At 38.6% G+C, this 20,218-nt stretch overlaps 1 protein-coding gene across 4 annotated transcripts in view; it reads right to left on the minus strand.

Annotated features, from left to right (window-relative positions):
* The window catches only part of CHD6 (chromodomain helicase DNA binding protein 6), a 203,209-nt gene that overhangs the window by 165,567 nt on the left and 17,424 nt on the right, over window positions 1-20,218 (minus strand). Inside the window, exon 2 of one of the 4 annotated variants that reach the window (XM_070247062.1) lies at window positions 2,565-2,641. The exons of the other annotated variants lie outside the window; for them this stretch is intronic. The gene's annotated coding sequence lies outside the window, so the exon portion shown is untranslated. The remainder of the gene's footprint in view (window positions 1-2,564; window positions 2,642-20,218) is intronic. 4 annotated transcript variants of the gene reach the window in all.

Consider the following 20,218-nt stretch of genomic DNA (forward strand, 5'->3'; position numbering starts at 1 on the left):
CAGAATATCATTGGCCCTAGGAAAGCCCCATCCCTGCTCCTTTCCGCCAAGGGTAACCACTAGCCTGACCTCCTTCTTCTTTCTTTTTTTTTCGGTGAGGATGACTGTCTCTGATTAACATTTGTGCCAATCTTCTTCTAATTCTACATCTCTAGCATATATAATAAATAAATACCAAGAGAAAATAACTATGGGAAATGAATCCTGAAAAAACATTAATAAATTCCCTATTTTACTGAGTTCTCCATTATCTAGGTGAATAAGAAAGGTGGGGTTTTTTTAAAAATACAGAACAGTAATAAATTCATTTTTTATTCAAGAAAAACTTATTGAAAAGGAAAGACTGCACAGAAGTCAGGAAGATGATTCAGGAAATCTGTTTCTGTTAGAAGGCATGAACATCTTTACTAAAATGTGTTAAGTACTTTAAGAAATTCTCTAAATTTGGGAAAAATTAACCATGCAACAATGATTACCAAAATTGTATAGTGTCAATATTTGATTCTGTAAATAGAATAAATAAAATTAAGAAACATGTCTTTAAACTCATCCTCAGTCTATACCTAGAGAATCAATCCCTTGAGGCCTTTCTTGTTAAATTTTACCACTGGCACACAACTGCTTAAAGCTTCAAACATAGACTAAAAAACTAGATAAATCCATCTTCTTCAGCTCCTGACCTGAGGAAACTTCGTTAGTTTTGTATAACTCTTATCCCTGTCAATGATATCCAACTGTTCAAAAAATCAGATTGTTAGAACAATGTTCAGATTCTTGAAGATCTAACCATTTTCTTATCCACGCAGATTAACCTTTTATCAGATTAATACAAAACAAACAATTCAAATATAAAAACATAGAGAAAAGTAGATTTTTTTGTGAAAAAGCATGACCGCTCAAATTATTTATTCATTGTTCCCATTTGAACTGCCATTGGTGGAAATAATAAATTCACCTGCTAAAGTAAAAACAGAAGGAGGGATGGCAAAAGAGGGGAAGAGTGATTTAACAGTTTGTTAAAATATGAGACACCTCCCTTCAATTAAAAATATCACCTGGCAAAGAGAGAGAGAGAAACTTGGGACAAGGCAATCTATAGTGCCTCCTGTCTTAGTTTTATAATCAAGCCCTATCGTTGCTATTTATCATGATTTGGAGAATCTGAAAAATTGTTATTATGGTATTAGACACTAGCTATATGGTTTTCTGCTCCGAAGATAACCTGAAACTGCGTGGCTAAAATCTAGGTGGCTATTTAGAGAGCAAGCAGCTTGAACTCCAAGGCAAAGAGGGTCCAAAGGCCAGAGCAGTATCCTGTGTGAATCTGACTGCAACCTCAAGCTGTCTGTTAGGTTTCCCTTGTGACTCTTCCATCTATTCTGACCTCATAAATCCCTCTATCTCAGACGATAATACCTCAGAAATCTGGGGGCTGTTTCTGCCTCCATTTAAAGTCAAGTTAAAGGATTCAAAAAAGGTTTTAGAGTAAGAAGGACCTTCCTAAAGGGAAAACCCTACACATTTGCTCCTCCACGTAGACATGTTATGTGTGTATGTATCTCTATTTACACACAAGCAAACAAAATACATATATATGTACATTATTTATATATGAATATAAATATAGTATCCTCCAGGGCTAGTAGGACAGTACACTTGAGATATTTTTCTAGTAATAGAGACATGATATAACCCACTCTGCCCTTCTGCTAAGAGCAAAAATTCTGCAATCAAACTGTCTGGGTTCAAACCCTAGCCCTTGCCATTAAGCTGTGTGATCAGAGCAAATCACTTAACCTCTCTGCCTTGGTTTCATCATATGTAAAACAGGGACGATAATCACGTGAGGATTAAATAAATTAGCACAAGCAAATTACAAAGTACAGTGTCTGGCACATAGGATATACTATATAAGGTCAAATATTACCGCTCATATTTATACAACAACCATCTAAGTAGAATTACAGGAAAAATATGTGACCATAGCAGTGAGAATAAACGATCTATATGGATTCATGATCCAGTCCCCAACCAAAGGAACCTTAGAACTTCACTATGCTTGGAGCAAGCCCCAATGTAGATAAAAATATTTCAGACATGCATGATAATCTAAAAGCAGGAGTCTAGCTCAAAATCTGTTCCCATAAAACCTTTTAAAGACAACTCATTCAAAAACAAACCAACAGAGGGGCATTTAATTTAGATAAACACACAATTTTTAAATATTATTTCCTACATGACACTTCTTTTACTAGACATAATCAGAGAAAAAAATACATTGCATAAATGAATTTTCCAGATACCTCAAGAGTTTACTCACAGTTTTTTTTAATTTCTTAATCAAAAATTTTCATTTTATTTTTTACAAGTTTCACAGTCCTAAAATTTAACAATGAAACAAATGATTCAGGCAACAATCATTAGCGAATGTTAAACTAAGACCATTAGATGAAGGTAGACAGACCTGGAAACCCAGAGGTTGTCAGAATGTCACCCCATGGATTTTGTTGGTCAATGGGAAAAACACAACTTGACAACAAAGAGCTATACAAACATGAACTCACCAAACAATCTTAGTATACAAAGTAGGACAACCAAATATTATGGTCTTCTATTGTGAACTGGAAGTACAATATATGACCTATGAATAATAAAAAATAGTAACAATTATAAAAATAGTTAAGCCTCCAAATCTAACCACCTGTTTACAGGTAATAAGGAAAAGAGTAACATGTTATATGACACAAGAATACAATCAGCAAAATCCATAATGTGGGGAAGGGGAATGACCCAGTTTCTTCAACAAATAAATGGCATAACCAAAAAAAAAAACAGAAGAGAGAGAAAGAAGGTGAACTATTATAGATTAAAAGACATTAAAGAGACATACCAATCAAATGCATTAGGTGGGCTTTATCTGGATTGATTCAAAGAGTTAACTGTAAAAAAGTCATTTTTGAGAAAATCAAGGGAAGAGATTCTGTATTAGGTAATATTAAGGAATTAGGTTATAAGGAATTTGTTGGGTATGATAATGTGCTTTTTTATAAAGTTTATATGATAGATATGCATGCTGAAATATTTATAGATGAAATGATAGGTTGTCTGGGATTTTCTTTAAAATATTTTAGGTCAAAAAGGAACTGAGACGGGACATATAAGACAAGAATGGCATGAAGACTCATATTGTTCTCTCTACTTTTATGAGTGTTTGAGATTTTTCCATAATAAAAATTTTTTTAAAGGTTAAAGGAAAGAAGAGACAGGAATTCATAACCAAATCTAAGTTTGGCCACCATCCACAAGGCATGGAAAACTACAGAAAGCCTGGATGTAAAATAAACTCAAAAGAAGCTCAGAGTAGTGGCCTCTGAAGACTGTGTGTGAGATACGTTGGGCAGATTTCTTCTGTCAGCAGAAATTCTCTCTACAACATTCATACGGAGGTGTGCTTTCCATTAGACAATGTTCTACTACCAAGGTGTAAACCAGCTGTCTTGATACCAGACTGAACTCTTCCAGCCTCTTTACCATGAGAAAAGCTATTCAAGGAAACTGACACCCAAAAAGTATATTTTTTAAGAAGATGTATACACTTCCAAGTCTTTAGCAGTTTGTCTCTTTCTACTTTTCAGTTTTTCCAACATTTATATAAATATTTATATATATTTGTGTGTGTATATGTGTGCGAGGAAGATTGGCCCTGAGCTAACGTCTCTTGCCAATCTTCCTCTTTCTGCTTGAGGAAGATTGACCCTGAACTAACATCTGTGCCAATCTTCCTCTACTTTATGTGGGATGCTGCCACAGCATGGTCTGACGAGCAGTGCTAGGTCTGCGCCAGGAATCCAAACCCACGAACTCCAGGCCTCCAAAGCAGAATGTGCGAACTTAACCACTATGCCCACCAGGCTGGCCCTCTAAATAAATATTTTTGTACAAGTTCAAGAAATAATCTTTAGTACAATAAAAAAAATCATTGTTGTTAAAAAAAAGTTTAAATAAACTTCCCTTCTTCCAATCCCTTCTCTGTCTCCACTGTTCCTAACATAGTTCATGCTGTGCTATCATCACCTCATACTTGGTATCAGAGTAGTTAAAACGTTGACTGATTATACCACAGATTTACAGGTAAAATATATCACCGCCCATTTCCTTCCAAAACTTAAAAAACATATGAATAATTATCTTAGCCCCACATATAACAGTAGCATACTGCATTTACAGAAGAGGGTCCTGCTAAAATGTCATAACCACTAATCTAATAAAGGGGTTCAGTAACACAGACACCAGGGCTATGGAAAGAATAATTCTCTTTGATGTGTAACTGTGTTTTGTACTCTTTATTGTTAGGTAAGGAAAACAGTGAATGCAGAATACTGCACCTTACCAGCCTTAATATTTTCCCTAGAGCTGTCTGCCAAATATTTTGAATAACTCTCACCAGGTTATCGTCAACTTTCTATGATTCCCTCTGGGCTGTATATATTTATTGAACACGATTTGCTCAATAATGATGGTAAAATGGAAGAGACACTAAAAACGAACAATAATAAATGATGCCTAAAGGTAAGGATGGATATAGTTTTAACAAATAATTGAAAATGAGCTGTAAGATGAAGTAGCTTTGGTCCTAGGGAAAGCTAATCTGGGAAACCTATTTCTGTATTGATCTTCTTCCCCTCGGAATAGGATACACTGATCTAGGGTAAGAGAGAACTACACATTCCACTGTTGCTAGCAAGATAGAAATTAATTGGCTCTGCTCCCTTTCTGTTGTTAATATTCCGAGTAAAGGGTACTTCCTTAATTAATAAAGAAGTAGTTAATATTTATCCACAGTGAGATAAATGGTTTTTGAATATTAAAAGTCCTCCTACTGAAAGAATTTAGCTTTTAAAAACTTAAAACTGGATTTGCCTAACATGTATTGTTAATTATAATTAAGGGGGGCCAGCCCTGTGGTCAAGTGGTTACGTTCTCACACTCTGCTTCGGTGGCCCAGGGTTTTGCCAGTTCAGATCCTAGGCGTAGGCCTAGCGCTGCTCGTCAGGCCATGCTGAGATGGCGTCCCACATGCCACAACTAGAGGGACCTACAACTAGAATATACAGTTATGTACTGGGGGGCTTTGGAGAGACGAAGAAAAAATAATTCAGAAACTGGAATGCAGCAACTAACAGTTATTGCATTATTTTTCCTTATCATCATAATAATCTCATGAGATATGGACTATTATTATTCCCATTGTACAGATGAAGAAACCAAAGCACAGGGATACTAAGTAACTTGTCAAAGAAATATTATTGATGATGGAATAATATCATCATCATCACTACTCAAAAGTGTTTTAGGGATAAACAGAAAAAGCAAAGCTATTAATTAGTAACTTATTCCAAAATCTATTAGCATCTTTAAATCTTGTGAAGAAATATTTGCTGAGCATCTACTGCGAGCACAACATTGTGCTAGCTACTTACTAAAGGACATAAGAAGAGAAGCAGAAGGCAGCTATTCCCTCTCAAAATCTCACTGTCAAGGTAGGGAGACAAAATCTACATATAAAAGAAGTAGAGAAAAATGTGTGTCTTCCCCATGTAAGAGCTACCTCCTCATAAATTCATCTGTGGCCAGCCTTCACTTCTCATCCTAGTGCATTTTTTAGATACATTATAGTTGACTGTGGAAAAAGAGAAACATCTTCCCACCTATGGTGGGGGGGGGGGGGGGGCACGGCAGCGTGGACTTCTGGCTAAGGAATAAAAATCATTCAATAATCTCAATTTAATTCTAACCAAAGACTTATGCCTAAAATGTAGGTAAAAGACCACAGAGATCCTAACATGAGTAAGACATTCTATCTACTTTTAGGGAACCACAGCCTAGTGAGAAAAGACAAACCTGCTAACAAACGTCATTTGGTGTAGAAGACAAGAGAACTAAGGAAGAGTTTCAGATACAGTGGGAGCAGAAATAAAGGAAGAAGCAACTACAAGGGGAAGTCTTGATAAGGTGATTCCTAGGGATGCTACAAAAAGAAAAGTAGGGGCTGGCCCCATGGCTGAGTGGTTAAGTTTTTGTGCTCTGCTTCGGTGGCCTGGGGTTCATTGGTTCAGACCCTGGGTGTGGACCTATGCCACCGCTAATCAAGCCATGCTGTGGCAGCATCCCACATAGAAGAACTAGAATGACCTACAACTAGGATATACAACTATGTACTGGGGCTTTGGGGAGAAAAAAAAAAGAGGAAGATTGGCAACAGATGTTAGCTCAGGGCCAATCTTCCTCACCAAAAAAAAAAAAAAAAAGGAAAGGAAAAGTAAGATAGAGAAATGTGAAATTTTATAATAAATAAGAATAGTAAGATTATGCTCTTAGTCCTAGAATAGGTCCCGAATAGTCTACATACACAAATGTGATGACTTCCCTCCCCCAAAAACCTACCCCTAATGCAAGAGTAGTCTCAATATCAATATTTAATGTCCACCTCAGTCTCTACTATTCTGCAATAATGTCTGGTAACAGATCAAAAATTACAAGATATACAAAGAAGTAAAGGAGCGGGGTGAAGGGAAGACAAAGCAATCAAGAGAATTAGACTGAGAGATGACCCAGATGTTTATCAAATAGTGAATTAAAAATAACATGATTAACATGTTAAAGAATTTAGCAGACAATATGCATGAACAGATGGTAAATTTCAAGGGAAAGATAAAATACGTAAGAAAGAGTCAGACAAATGCTATCTTTTTTTAAGGTACCAGAGATGAAAAAAAAAATTCTTTTCATGGACTTACCAGAACACACAACATAATCAAGGAAGGAATCAATGAACTTATCACACTAGAAATCACCCAAACTAAAACACAAAGAAAGAAAAATGTGTGTGTGTGTGGGGGGGGGGACACAGAAAGAACATTGAAAAGAGCTGTGGGATATGATCAAATAATATCATATACATGTAACTGGAGCCCCAGAAGGGGAGAAGGGCAACAAAGCAGAAACAATGTTTGAAGAAATAATGGCTGAGAACTTTCCAAAAATAAAGTCAACAAATCACAGATTCCAGACGCTCAGAGACCCCTACAGAATAAATATAAACAAGTAAACAAATAAATACAATAAAGAATACACACCAGGATACGTCATAGTTAAACTGCTAAAAATCAAAGATAAAATTTTAAATATAGTCAGAGGAAAAAGACAGTACCTTCTCAGGGGGAAAAAAAAATTTCAGCAGACTACTCATCAGAATTTATGCAATCCAGAAAATAGAGAAGTGACATCTTTTAAGTATTGAAAGGAGAGATAAAACAACTTCATGACCCAGAATTCTACAGTCAGCAAAAGTATCTTTCAAAAACGAAGGCAAAATAATGGCTTTCAGACAAACAAACAATTCAATGTCAGCACACTTGCCCTACAAGAAATGGTAATGGAAGTTCTTCAAGTAGAAGGCATATGATACCACACAAAAATGACGATCTACACAAAAAAGTTAATAGCTCTAGAAATGATAAAAACGGAAGATAAAATACCTTTTTCCCATATTTTTAATCATTATAAAAGATACATAGGTCTAAAGCAAAAATAGTCACAATATTGTGGAATTTATAAAATATATAAAAGTAAAATGTATGACAACAATATCACAGAATGGAAGGGAAAAACTAGAAGTATACTGTGGTGTTAGGGTGTTATACTGTATGCGAAATGTGAGGTAGTATAACATCATATGAAGGTAGACTGTGATGTATACTGTAAACCCGAGGACTACAACTAGATTTTTTGAAAGACGCATAACTGGAGCCAGCCCCATGACCAAGTGGTTAAGTTCACGCACTCTGCTTAGGGGCCCCAGGTTTCACCCGATCGGTTCCTGGGCACAGACACAGCACCACTCACCAAGTCATGCTGAGGCAGCATCCCACACGCCACAACTAGAAGGACCCACAACTAAAAATGTGCAACTTGGAGCTGGCCTGATGGCACAATGGTTAAGTGCACATGTTCTCCTTTGGCGGCCTGGGGTTCAGTGGTTCGGATCCCAGGTGCAGACATGGCACCGCTTGGCACACAATGTGTGGTAGGCATCCCACATATAAAGTAGAGGAAGATGGGCAAGGATGTTAGCTCAGGGCCAGTCTTCCTCAGCAAAAAGAGGAGGATTGGCAGCAGTTAGCTCAGGGCTAATCTTCCCCCCCCCCCCCCAAAAAAAAGCAACTATGTACTGGGGGGATTTGGGGAGAAAAAGGAAAAATAAAATCTTTAAAGAGGCATAACTAAAACAGCAACAGTGGAGATAAAATGGAATTTTAAAAACCCTCAATCTGTAAGGAAGAATAAAAAGAGGAAAGGGAGAACATATCAGATGGGACAAATAGAAATCAGCTAGCAAGATGATAGCTTTAAACTCAACTATATCAACAATTACAATAAATTTAAATGGTCTGAACATCCCAATTAAAAGGCAGAGATTGGGCTGGCCCCATAGCCAGGTGGTTAGGTTTGCACACTCTGCTTCGGCAGCCTGGGGTTTCGCCAGTTCGGATCCTGGGTGCGGACATGGCACTGCTCACCTAGGCCATGCCAAGGCAGCGTCCCACATAGCACAACCAGAGGCACTCACAACTAGAATATACAACTATGTACTGGGGGACTTTTGGGGAAAGAAGAAAAAAAAAAAAGAAGATTGGCAACAGATGTTAGCTCAGGTATTAATCTAAAAAAAAAAAGGCAGAGATTATCACAAGATCTAGTTATGTTTTCTATAAGAAATCCACTTGAAAGACATAGATAGGCTAAAAGTAAAATGACAGAAAAAAATATACTATGAAAATATTAATCAAGAGAAAGCCAGAGAGACTACATTAATATCACACAAAATAGACTTCAGTAGAGGGAATATTAAAAGAGGGAGAACCATTCACAATGTTAAAGGAGTTAATTCATCACGAAGATATAACAATCCTTAATATATATGCACCTAACAACAGAGCTTCAAAGCACATGAAGCAAAAACTGACATAACTCAAAGGAGAAGCATCTATACATGTACATTATATATTATGCAATTAATATTTAATATACAATTATACATATTATAGTTGGAGGCTCTTTCCTGTTTCAATGAAAGACATTCCTCTTTCAGTAATCCATAAAACAAAAACCTGTAAGGATATAGAAGATATGAATAACACTATCAGCTAACGACCTAACTAACATTTACAGAACACTCCACCTTACGAGTGCAGAATATACATTCTTTTCAAGCGCACATGGGACATTCACCAATATAGTTTATATTCTTGGCCATAAAACAAATCCCAACAAACTTAAAAGAACTAAACTTACACCAAAGTATATTCTCTGACCATAAAGTAATTCAATTTGAAATCACTAACAAAAAGATACATTAAAAATCCACAAATATTGGGCTGATTGTGTGCTGGCCTTGAAAGAGAAAGCTGATTGTGGCGTTCACTGGAGCAGTAGAGGTAGAGATGATGAGGAAATGTTTATAGTTAGAATTTGTTTTGTATGTAGACACTGCAAGTCTTGGATATGGGTTGTGAAATAGAGAGATAAATGAAGGGTAACTCCAAGATTGTTGTATTTTAATGAGGTAGATAAGAGAAAGAGGAGATGTGACCATTATGTAACCCAAGATTCAGAGAGTGTGTGTCTCCCATCCTGTTTGTACTATATCCTAAATTCGCTATCTTCTCCCAAATCTTTCTTTTGGTTGTCACTGTGTACCTTATGTTGATTTAATAAACCAAATACTAAAGCATTTAAAAAAAAAAATCCACAAATATTTGGAAATAAAATACACTTCGAAACAATCCTGGGTCAAAAAAGACATAACAAGGGAAATTAGAAAATATTTTGAATCGAATGAACATCAAAACACAACATATGAAAATTTATGGAATGCAGCTTAAGCAGTGCTTAGAGGAAAGTTTATAGCATTAAAAGCTTATTATTAGAAAAGAAGAAAAAGACCTGAAATGAATTAAGCTTCCACCTCAAGATATTAAAAAGGAAGACCAAATTAAACCCAAAGCAAGTAGAAGGAAAGAAATTGTAAATAACAAAAATCAATGAAATAGAGAACAGAAAAAAAATAAGAGAAAAATAATGAAATCAAATCCCATTCTTTGAAAAGATCAATAAAATTGATAAACCTCTGGCCAGAATGATCAAGAAAAAAAGAGAAAGACACAAATTACCAACATCAGGACTCAAAAAGGAGACATCGCTAAGCATCCTACACACATTAAAAGAACAATAATAATTTTATGCCTGTAAATTTGGACAACTTACATGAATTAGGTAAGTTTCTCAAAAGACACAAACTAGCAAAGCTCACTTAAAAACAAATAGAGAACCTGAACAGCCCTTCATCTATTAAAGTCGATGAATTCATAGTTAAAAACCTTCCAAGAAAGAAAACTTCAGTCCCAGACAGCTTCAACAGCAAATTTTTACCAAATATTTAAGAAAAAATTATACCAATTTTACATAAACTCTTCCAGAAAACAGAAGAGGAAGGAACACTTCCCATCTCATTTTATGAGGCCAGCATTACCCTGGCACCAAATTTGGCAACAGCAGTGCAAGAAACCACAGGTCAAAGACAAAGATGAAAAGAAAAGACACTAAAATCCTTAACAAAATACTAGCAAACTGAATCCAACAATATATAAAAAGGATAATACATCAAGACCAAGTGGGGTTTATCCTGGATATGCAAGAGAGATTCAACATTCAAAAGTCAATTAATGTAACTCACTGTATCAACAGACTAAAGAAAAAACCCATATGATCATCTCAACAGATACCCAAAAAGTATCTGACAAAAATCTAAAGTCCATTTATGACAAAAGCTCTCAGCAAACTAGGATTACAGAGAACTTCCTCAACCTGATCAAAGGCATTGACGAAAAACCTACAGTTAGGGGTCGGCTCCATGGCCGAGTGGTTAAGTTTGCATGCTCTGCTGCGGCGGCCCAGGGTTCGGATCCTGGGCGCGGACAGGGCACTGCTTGTCAGGCCACGTTGAGGCGGCGTCCCACATCACACAACTAGAAGGACCTGCAATTAAGATACACAGCTGTGTACAGGGGGGGTTTGGGGAGATAAAGCAGGAAAAAAAAAAAAAAAGAGTGGCAACAGTTGTTAACCCAGGTGCCAATCTAAAAAAAAAAAAAAAATTTAAACAAAAAAAACAAAAAACCTACAGTTAATGGGACTGTATTATTTTCCCTTAAATTCAGGAACAAGGCAAAGATGTCTAATCTCATCACATCTATTCAACATCATACTGGGGTCCTAGCCAGTGCAATAAGACAAGAAAAAGGAAGAGAAGGCATACAGATTAAACAGGAAGAAATAAAACTGTCCTTATTTGCACTTGACATAACTATCAATGTAGAAAATCCCAAAGAATCTACAAAAAAGCTTCTAGAACCAGTAAATTAGTTTAATAAACTCATAGGATACAAGACTGATACACAGACGGCAATTATATTTTTATATACTAGCAAGGAACAATTATAAATTACATTTTTTAAAAGTACCATTTACAATAGTACCCCAAAACATGAAATATTTAGAGATAAATCTAAATTAAGCACACCCTTATAATTGTTATAAACCAGCTTTAACTTGACCAGTCTCTTCTCCTATACAGAAAAGCTATGGGGAAGCCGAGGTAGCCTAAAACTTCAGAATAAACTGACATTTTCTTCTCAACTCTTTGGAAGGTTTTGTGTGAGTCAGCATTCCTTCCAGTAGATAGTCTCTTCTCTCACATTTTCCCTGGAAAGAGGTTCATCCTGAGAATTCATGCTGGAAGGTTGGTATCTTGAACTAGGAAACAGAAGAATGGAATGCAGCCCCAGAAAATTAAAAGCTTGCAAAAGCCAAGTTAAAAGCTTCCCCTCTGGTGCACTGATGAGCCCAGAAACTGACAAGCTTTAAGACTACTGACTAAAATCCCCAGATGACATAGAACACTGACTAGTCTTATCACTAAGCCTTCCACACATTCACAGCCTCTATTAAAAGGGCAATAGTAGGCATCTATATATTTCAAGACGTATCCCTCCTCCCAACACACCCCTAGACACATCTAACTGGACCAGAGGTGGGCCCCTAACCCAAGGGCAGCGAATGCCTAAACAGGCCAACAACTGAAGACATGACATTTCTGGGGTGGGCGGTAGAGGTGGGGGAAAACTGCTGGGAAAACCTATTTTCTCTTAGAAATCTGAAATGGAATGTACTGAAAGAATAAGGCATTAAGCAAAAGGTAGAGAAGCTGAGAAGTCATAAGGCTGGAGGAGTCATGAGGGGCCTCAGACATGGAAAAGTTAAGAGAGAACATTATAAATGAGTAAGCAGAAGCTATAAAGAGGAGGAAAACAGTAAGGTAGGATGAGGAAGTTAGTAGGCAAGAAGAGAAGGATGGGGCAGACCCACTGAAAGTCACGTAAACGGCAAAATACTAGGAGAGACCATTCAAGAAAGCCTGCTACTAAAGGCCCTGGAGCTGTCCTGGATCCAGCAGAATGACTGTCATCTATTGCCACAATAATGCTGCACAAAAACAGACCACAAAATCTCAGTGGCATACAACAATAAGCATTTAATTTCCCTCAGACATCTGAGTTGGGTTGGCTCTGCTTTGAGGTCTGCTGCAGTGGCTCTGCTCTGTGGTTTCACTCTGAGGCCCAAGCTTAAGAACTCAGGGTTCTTCTCATGGTGATGGCAAAGGCACAAGAGGACAAGCCCATCAGCACAAGCACACTGCAAACCTCTGCTTTCATCATGTCCACTAACATCTCATTGGGCAAAAATAAGTTACATGGTCAAGCCCAAAATCAAGGGGTAGGGACATATTTCCACCTACCATGAGGTTATGGCAAAGGTATTAATGTAAAATACTACTATAGGAGAGTAAAAAATTGGGGCCGTGATTCAATCTACTGCACCACTCCATACCTCTTTTCTAAACTAACTTGGCTTAAATCTCTGTTCTTTGCAAGTAAAAGAATCTAACTAAAACAGAAGGATTTAAGAAACTTCTCTAGGAGCAAAGACTGCCACACTGGGAGCTCTCACTCCTCAGTGCAATATTACCTATAGATCCTATCTCTTCCTCCTCCCCTTAAGATGGAGCATACCCGTCTGAATTATTTTTTGAACTATTTCTAATTAAAAAGGGGAGGAAAAACTCAAGAAAGTCAGGAGATAGGTAGAAAATAGAAAATATGGCAGCAACTGCTGAAGGATGTCCACAGATGGAAGGTGCCAATAAAACATGCAGCTCACTCTACCAAGGTACATAAAATTTCAGCGGAGTATGCTGTGAGTCACAGGTCACAGGTTCCCTATATCCAAGGCTTTTGAGCACTGTCAGCATCTTTACGGTTAAAAAACACTTTTCTAGAATAGAATTATCTACCTAGTTTGTAAAAAAGAAAAAAGTCATGAACCACCAGCACTACCCTCAAAAAAGTGGACAGAGTCAAATCTAAGAGTAGAGGAAAAGAAAATGGATGAAAACAAAATAGAAAAATTTGGAAAGTTAAAACATTTAATTTGCCGGGGGCCGGCGGGGGGGGGGGGGGGGGGGGGGGGGGGGTGAGGCGGGGCAGGGGAGAGGACGACAAGAAATACCATTTACTGTCCTAAACAGAGAAAATTTTGAAAAAGAGTTTTGTTTCTTCAAAAAGTAAGTAAAATTCTGGGGTATACTTTTGAACTAAGACCCATTTCAAACAATGCATTCACTCCTTGTTAAAAAAACTAATAATGACTCAATAATACCTGTTAAAAGAAGCTCTCGGCTCAGTAAACAGCCAAGCAAGTCAGAGACAACAGGAGTATTATATTAACATAATCAGAAATTAGAGCCACAATGCACACCACCTTTGACTGTTGTTCAAAGATTTTAAAATATTACTCCTGACCCAGACCATCCAGTAAAATCTAATGTCATGGTCAACCAGCCCACAACTAAGGGAAGGAAGAAAAAGGCAATGAAACCGTACTGATATTAACAAGGATGCAACATGAAAACACCTGGGCATGCCATGACTTCCCAAGAGCCCCTGCTTCACATTAGGCTGGGTCTAATATGAATGTCCGTGAGCTAACACATTTCATTCAATTCTGCATGAGTTCTCTTAATAGCCTAGAAGCCTTAAAGCTCTAATTCTGGAAAAGGGTCTTGTAACAGTGATTCTAGGACACACACCATTACAATAAACACCGTTAGACTGAAAACCAAAGATTTCCAGTTCCCAGGTACCTATAAAAAGCCTCATCTGCTACCAAAGAATTCCAGTACAGATTAAAACAAAAGCAGTTCCTCCAAAATGCACACTAACAAAATTTCTCTCTGTCTCCAATGAAACAAGTTTAAGACATGACTATTTAAAAGCACTTCCTTAAAAGAAACATCTCCATCCTCCACCCTCTCTGCAGCCATCAGAATGGAAAATTCAAACTAAAGTCCTTCTAGAGAAAACAATTCCCTGCTACTCAGGAGGAAGGTTAAGGTGATCTGATTTAGAAATACCTCTTTGGTACTCAAATGTTTGGTAAGGAGAACGCCAAAGTTTTAACTCCTGCCCATTCAAAGCAAAGGATTAAACAGCAAAAGAGAGCAACATGGTTTGTTCAGCACTGGAACAGATTATTAAGAGTTATGAAATTATCTTCTTTGTGATGTCCACCTGGCCTTTACAGTTTAGGTTCTTTTCTTCTTAGTCTCTATTTTCAATCTTTATTAATTAATGAAATACCACTGTCTTAATGGTGTGAGACACATACCTAAGGCTCACGGGTTTGTGTGTGCGCAGACAAGCCACTATGAACTCAGACATGGTGCTTTAAGAGCCAGCCCAGCCCCCACAGGGGTCACACCAGACTTTGGTTTACAACACAGCTACCTGCTTGTCTTGCAGTGGTTCTGGCCCCATTTTTCTCAGGTGACAATCCTCACACAGCTCAACAATATTACGGCAGGTTCTGAAACATGAACTGAACTGAATTGTGTCCCTCCCCGCAATTCATATGCAGAAGCCCTAACCCCCAGTACCTCAGAATGTGACCGCATTTGGAGACAGGGCCTTTAAAGAGGTGATTAAGTTAAAATGGGGTCATTGGGGTGGGCCCTAATCCAATATGGCTGGTGTCCTTTTAAGAAGAGATCAGGACACAGACAACACAGAGAAAAGACCATGTGAGGACACAGTGAGGAGGAGGGCAGGAAGCCAAGGAGAGAGGCTTCAGAAGAAACCAAACCTGCCACCTTGATCTTGGACTTCTAGCCTCCAGAGTTATTAGAAAATAAATTTCAGTGTAAGCCACCCAGTCTGGTATTTTGTTACTTCGTTATGGTCGCCCCAGCAAAAATTCCATGACTGAGGAGAGACGCTGCATCTAAATCCACTCAGAATTTTTGATGGCTTAATGGGACATCTCAAGTCATCTCAATTATTGAAAAAACATCACCTTCATAATAAGCATCTCTACAGTTTTATCTAACCTCATGAAAGATTCCCACTACACCAACAGCAGAGCACTGCTGGAGGCTTTTTCCCCAGCTACAGCAGTCACCAAACTTCACTTCCATTCGTGCCTTCTCCACAACGATGCATGTACAAGCACTCCCTAGAGCGGCCATCTCCCACGGCTCCAGCCAAAGATGAAAGTCAAACTTATGCACCAATGTTTTCCTCAAAATTTCTTCCCAAAGTTATATTTTTGGCATTCCTACACTTCTTAACCAATCTAAAACCAAAGTATCACTAGTGCAGGTCTCTGAAGACACCACGCTGCTTCATACCTCCACACCTGTGAACAAGACCTTCTGAGCATCTGGAAAACTTCGAATAATCCTCTGAAAATCAGAAGAAATTTCACCTTCTCTATAAAGTCTTTCAAAAACCATTTTCACCCTAAAAGTTGACCAACTCCTCACTGCCATAAATTATATGTGTAAGTGTCTGTTTCCTTCATTAGACTGAAAGCTCCCTGATGGCAGAAACTTACTCATCTTTGATCCCCAGGCCCTTGCAAAGCAAGTACTTGTAAATATGTACTGAATAAATGAATGCCACCAATAAATTCATACCAACTCTCAACGGCATAAATCATGTGATTATCCTGTGTCTCTTCCTAAGAGTGTGATCGGTAATCGTGCTCCCCAACAACTTGGATGAATCTCGCAATCATAAAGTTGACTAAAAGAGGCCAGATACAAAATAGTACATTCTGTATGATTCCATTTAAATAAAGTTCAAGAACAAACAAAACTTGGGGGCCGGCCCATGGCCAAGTGGTTAAGTTTGCACACTCCACTTCCGCGGCCCAGGGTTTCGCTGGTTCGGATCCTGGGCACAGACACGGCACCACTCGTCAGGCCACCCTGAGGCGGCGTCCCACATGCCACAACTAGAAGGACCCACAACTAAAATATACAACTATGTACTGGGGGGATTTAGGGAGAAAAAGCAGGAAAAAAAAAAAGAACAAACAAAACTAATCTTTGGTGACAGAAGTCAGAATAGTGGTAATGGGGGGACAGGAGGGAGTGGGGGCATTATCAGAGAAGGGACATTAGAGAACCTTCTGGGGTGCTAAAAGTGTTCTCTATCTTGATCTGAAGGTAGTGGTTACAAAGGTACAGACACATGTAGAAATCCATCAAACAGTATACCTGAGATCTGTACACGTTAATGAATGCATATTATACTTCAAAAAACTAATTTCTATGTATGGTCCTCACCTACCCTCCATTGAAAAAAGTCAGTGCTCAATAAATGTTTATGGCTGAAACCCTAAATACCTCTGAACAACAACCAACCAACCATTTTCAGGTAAGAGAAGAAAGATCTCACCAAGCAACAGTAATCAAAGTCTTGAGTTGGAGCTAAGGTACAAGGAACACCATGATCCCCTCACATAAGCAGAAAACTCACTTCTGCCCAGAGTTTCAGTGTACCTGCAAGGGCTACATGGATAGCAATTTTCCCTCCTACAGCTGGCCCAAAGCATAATCCCTAGCTGTCCAGCACTACTGTTGAGGCATAGGATCCCAATGGCATTTAGGACACTAGGGGAAAAAAGCAAATTTTACAGCCGGAAGCTCTTTCTATGACATGCAAAATCTAGACAAGTTGGCAATAATATCAGAAGGAAACCTCTGTTGATCTCTCTAGCAAACTTCACTTAATTATTCTGCAACTGTCTACATCTGGCAAACTCCTATTCATCCTTTGAAACCCAACTCAGATGTTAACCCTTCTAGGAAGTTCTTCCTAACCTTCCCATCCTCCTCTATGTTCCTTTTACTGTTCCACTTACTTTGTTTTACTACAATTTAAATATTGGTCATATCTATTTTTCCTATTAGATTGTGATCACATTTGTCATCCCAGCATGTATATGGGCACTTCGGAAGCATGCAAATATCTGTTGAACTGACTTGAAATATGACTACCACTGGACAAGCCCTACTATTTAAATGTCCAACTCTGGAGTCCTAAAATAAGTAGTATTTCCCAGATAAGGCACAGTCTGTACTCAAGAAGACAGAGTGAAAAACTATAAATATTCTCTTGGACAATGTTATTTTTAGTATCATGGTCACCAGCCTCTGAGAGTGAACTTTAGGGTGGCAACCTGGAGACTAAATGACTTAAATGATGATCATGGGATCTGCCAGGTAGGCTATGCTCCTGAAGAAAGGTATGATGCAGCAGATATGGTCCCAGAAGCAGTGGGTTCACTCACTTCAAAGCAGAGTCTCTAATGCCCTGCATTTATATTACATGGAAGGGCAACTGCATGACCCTGAACAAGTTTCTTTACCTCAGTGTGCCTCAGTTTCCTTATCAGTAAAAAGGGGGGGCGAGGGGGGCCAACAACAGAACCTACAATCTCACACCGTTTTAAAGGGTTAAATGAGAGAATAAATATAAAATGCTTAAGACCTAGCATATAGTAAGCACTCAATAAATGTTTGCTCTAATTATTCTGCTCTGGGATGGGATGCCTCAGTTTTATTTGGTCCTATATTCGTGCCCTGCCTGGCACTGGGGCTAAAACTAAGTGGGGGCAAAACCTACTCTCTGGGTCTTTCCGCCACTCACTTCCATGTTTGTACAGCTGATTCCTCTTAGCTATACAGCAGGGCTCCCTCTGACCATGAATACACCCCGACAAAGGGAAGCTAAACCTCATTCCTTTGACCCTCTCCGCTTCCGTTCTCCTAATGAAAACTTAGTAGTTTCCTATTTCATTTCTCTAATGCTCTAACAGATTAATGACAGCAAATTAATCAAATACACAGATCCCTACAGTCACGCTCTCAAATATTCTTATGGATAAACCTAGTTATATAATGAGGATTTCAAGAATTTCAGGCTCTACTATTCAATGTTAGATCAATCTTCCCTCCGTCTATTCCCTCCCTCGATCTTTCTTTCAAAGCAGCAAAAGGGGTGCTAGCACCACAAATCACAGAATAAAGATGCCCATATTTCACCTTCCCGTGAGGCAGGCCCTTCAGTTGCCAGCAGAGCAGTTTTACCTGTGGGCTTAAAAAGCTCACTGCAGCCCTCCCCTGCCAGGAGCTCCCCAGCCTTCATTTCATACCAAGGAGGAAACCTTCCAGTTCGCTCAAGTTCAAGGGCATTTACTGAAATGAAGTCCAACGACTGCAGAGAGCATGATGGTTCAAGGTTAGGACTTTGCCACCTCTTTGTCCTCATCTCCTTGGTGGTTGGTGGATGGTCTCTTGACCAGCTATGCCTAGGGAGCGCATTTTGCTGGCTGTCATGCTTTTGCAAATCAGTGGGTCATGACCAGCATTTCTTTTTAAATTAAAAAATATATAGAATAAAAGCAGGGGAATTTTATGGTATGTAAATTATCTCAATAAAACTATGTTTAGGGTCTGGCCTGGTGGCACAGCGGTTAAGTTCACATGTTCCGCTTCTCAGCAGCCCTGGGTTCGCCAGTTCAGATCCTGGGTGCGGATATGGCACTGCTTGGCAAAAGCCATGCTATGGCAGGCATCCCACATATAAAGTAGAGGAAGATGGGCATGGATGTTAGCTCAGGGCCAGTCTTCCTCAGCAAAAAGAGGAGGATTTTCAGTAGTTAGCTCAGGGCTAATCTTCCTCAAAAACAAAACAAAACAAAAAACCCAACTATTTTTAAAAGACAACAAAATAAAAATAGAATGCATCATAAGGAGTAAGAATAAACAGTGAGATTTAAACCTGTGAATTGCACATGTTATATATGGGGCACAATATACTGCTACTATTGTGAGTTATGGTCACAACAAGATTACAAAACTTCAGTTTCAGCGGTCAGATGCGAACCTAAGATAAATTCTTTGTAGGCAAGACACACAGCAAGCAGACTCTGGCCTGCTTTGTTTCTAGGCATTAGACTGCCTCCAGTTTAGGTTAAAACATGTACTTTCGATGGGTAATACCATCCTAAAAGGTCAAAAATTGGTTCTTGGGGGTTAAAATATCTTTTTTGTTTATGTATTAAACAGACATACAGAGTAGATAAACAGATATACTACATATTTGTGGTATTTAAATTTCGGGGTTAGGAGCACAATAATGCTAAAAAAAAAATTGTCTAAAAAGATTCCTTAGTAGTGATAATGAAAAAAAGTTGAGAAACACTGGGTTAAAAGAATTCATTTCATGAAGCTTCACTTCCAAGCTCCACACTCAGCTGCAAATGGTATTGTTAGCCAGGCCTTGCCTTTGATTCACCTACTGCCCTTGAAGTTATGTGTGTGGGCGGGGAGAGGGGGTTAAGGATGGCAGGGGCTGGTAAGGGACAGGAGCCTAATGTTCCTACTCCCCTGGTCAAATACCATCTCATTCTCACCCCCCACCCAATATTCAAACCAGTGTGCAGGTTTACACGAGAAGATATTGAGCTGTTTTGCATGTGGGACATGCAGGTGAAGCTGCTGAGTGGATGGCTGGAGCAGAGAAGAGGGTGGAGACAGAAATAGAGACTTGAGAGTCATCAAGAGTTAAAATGACAGGAAAGAAGACTGCCAAGGAAAGAGTGTAAAGGAAGAATGGCAAAAGACCAAAAGGACACGACTGGAATATTTAAAGGAGGGCAGGAGTAGGGGGGTCCTTAATAGTTCAAATAAATA

Source organism: Equus caballus, chromosome 22 (assembly GCF_041296265.1).
Source record: "Equus caballus isolate H_3958 breed thoroughbred chromosome 22, TB-T2T, whole genome shotgun sequence".
NCBI classification, from domain to species: domain Eukaryota; kingdom Metazoa; phylum Chordata; class Mammalia; order Perissodactyla; family Equidae; genus Equus; species Equus caballus.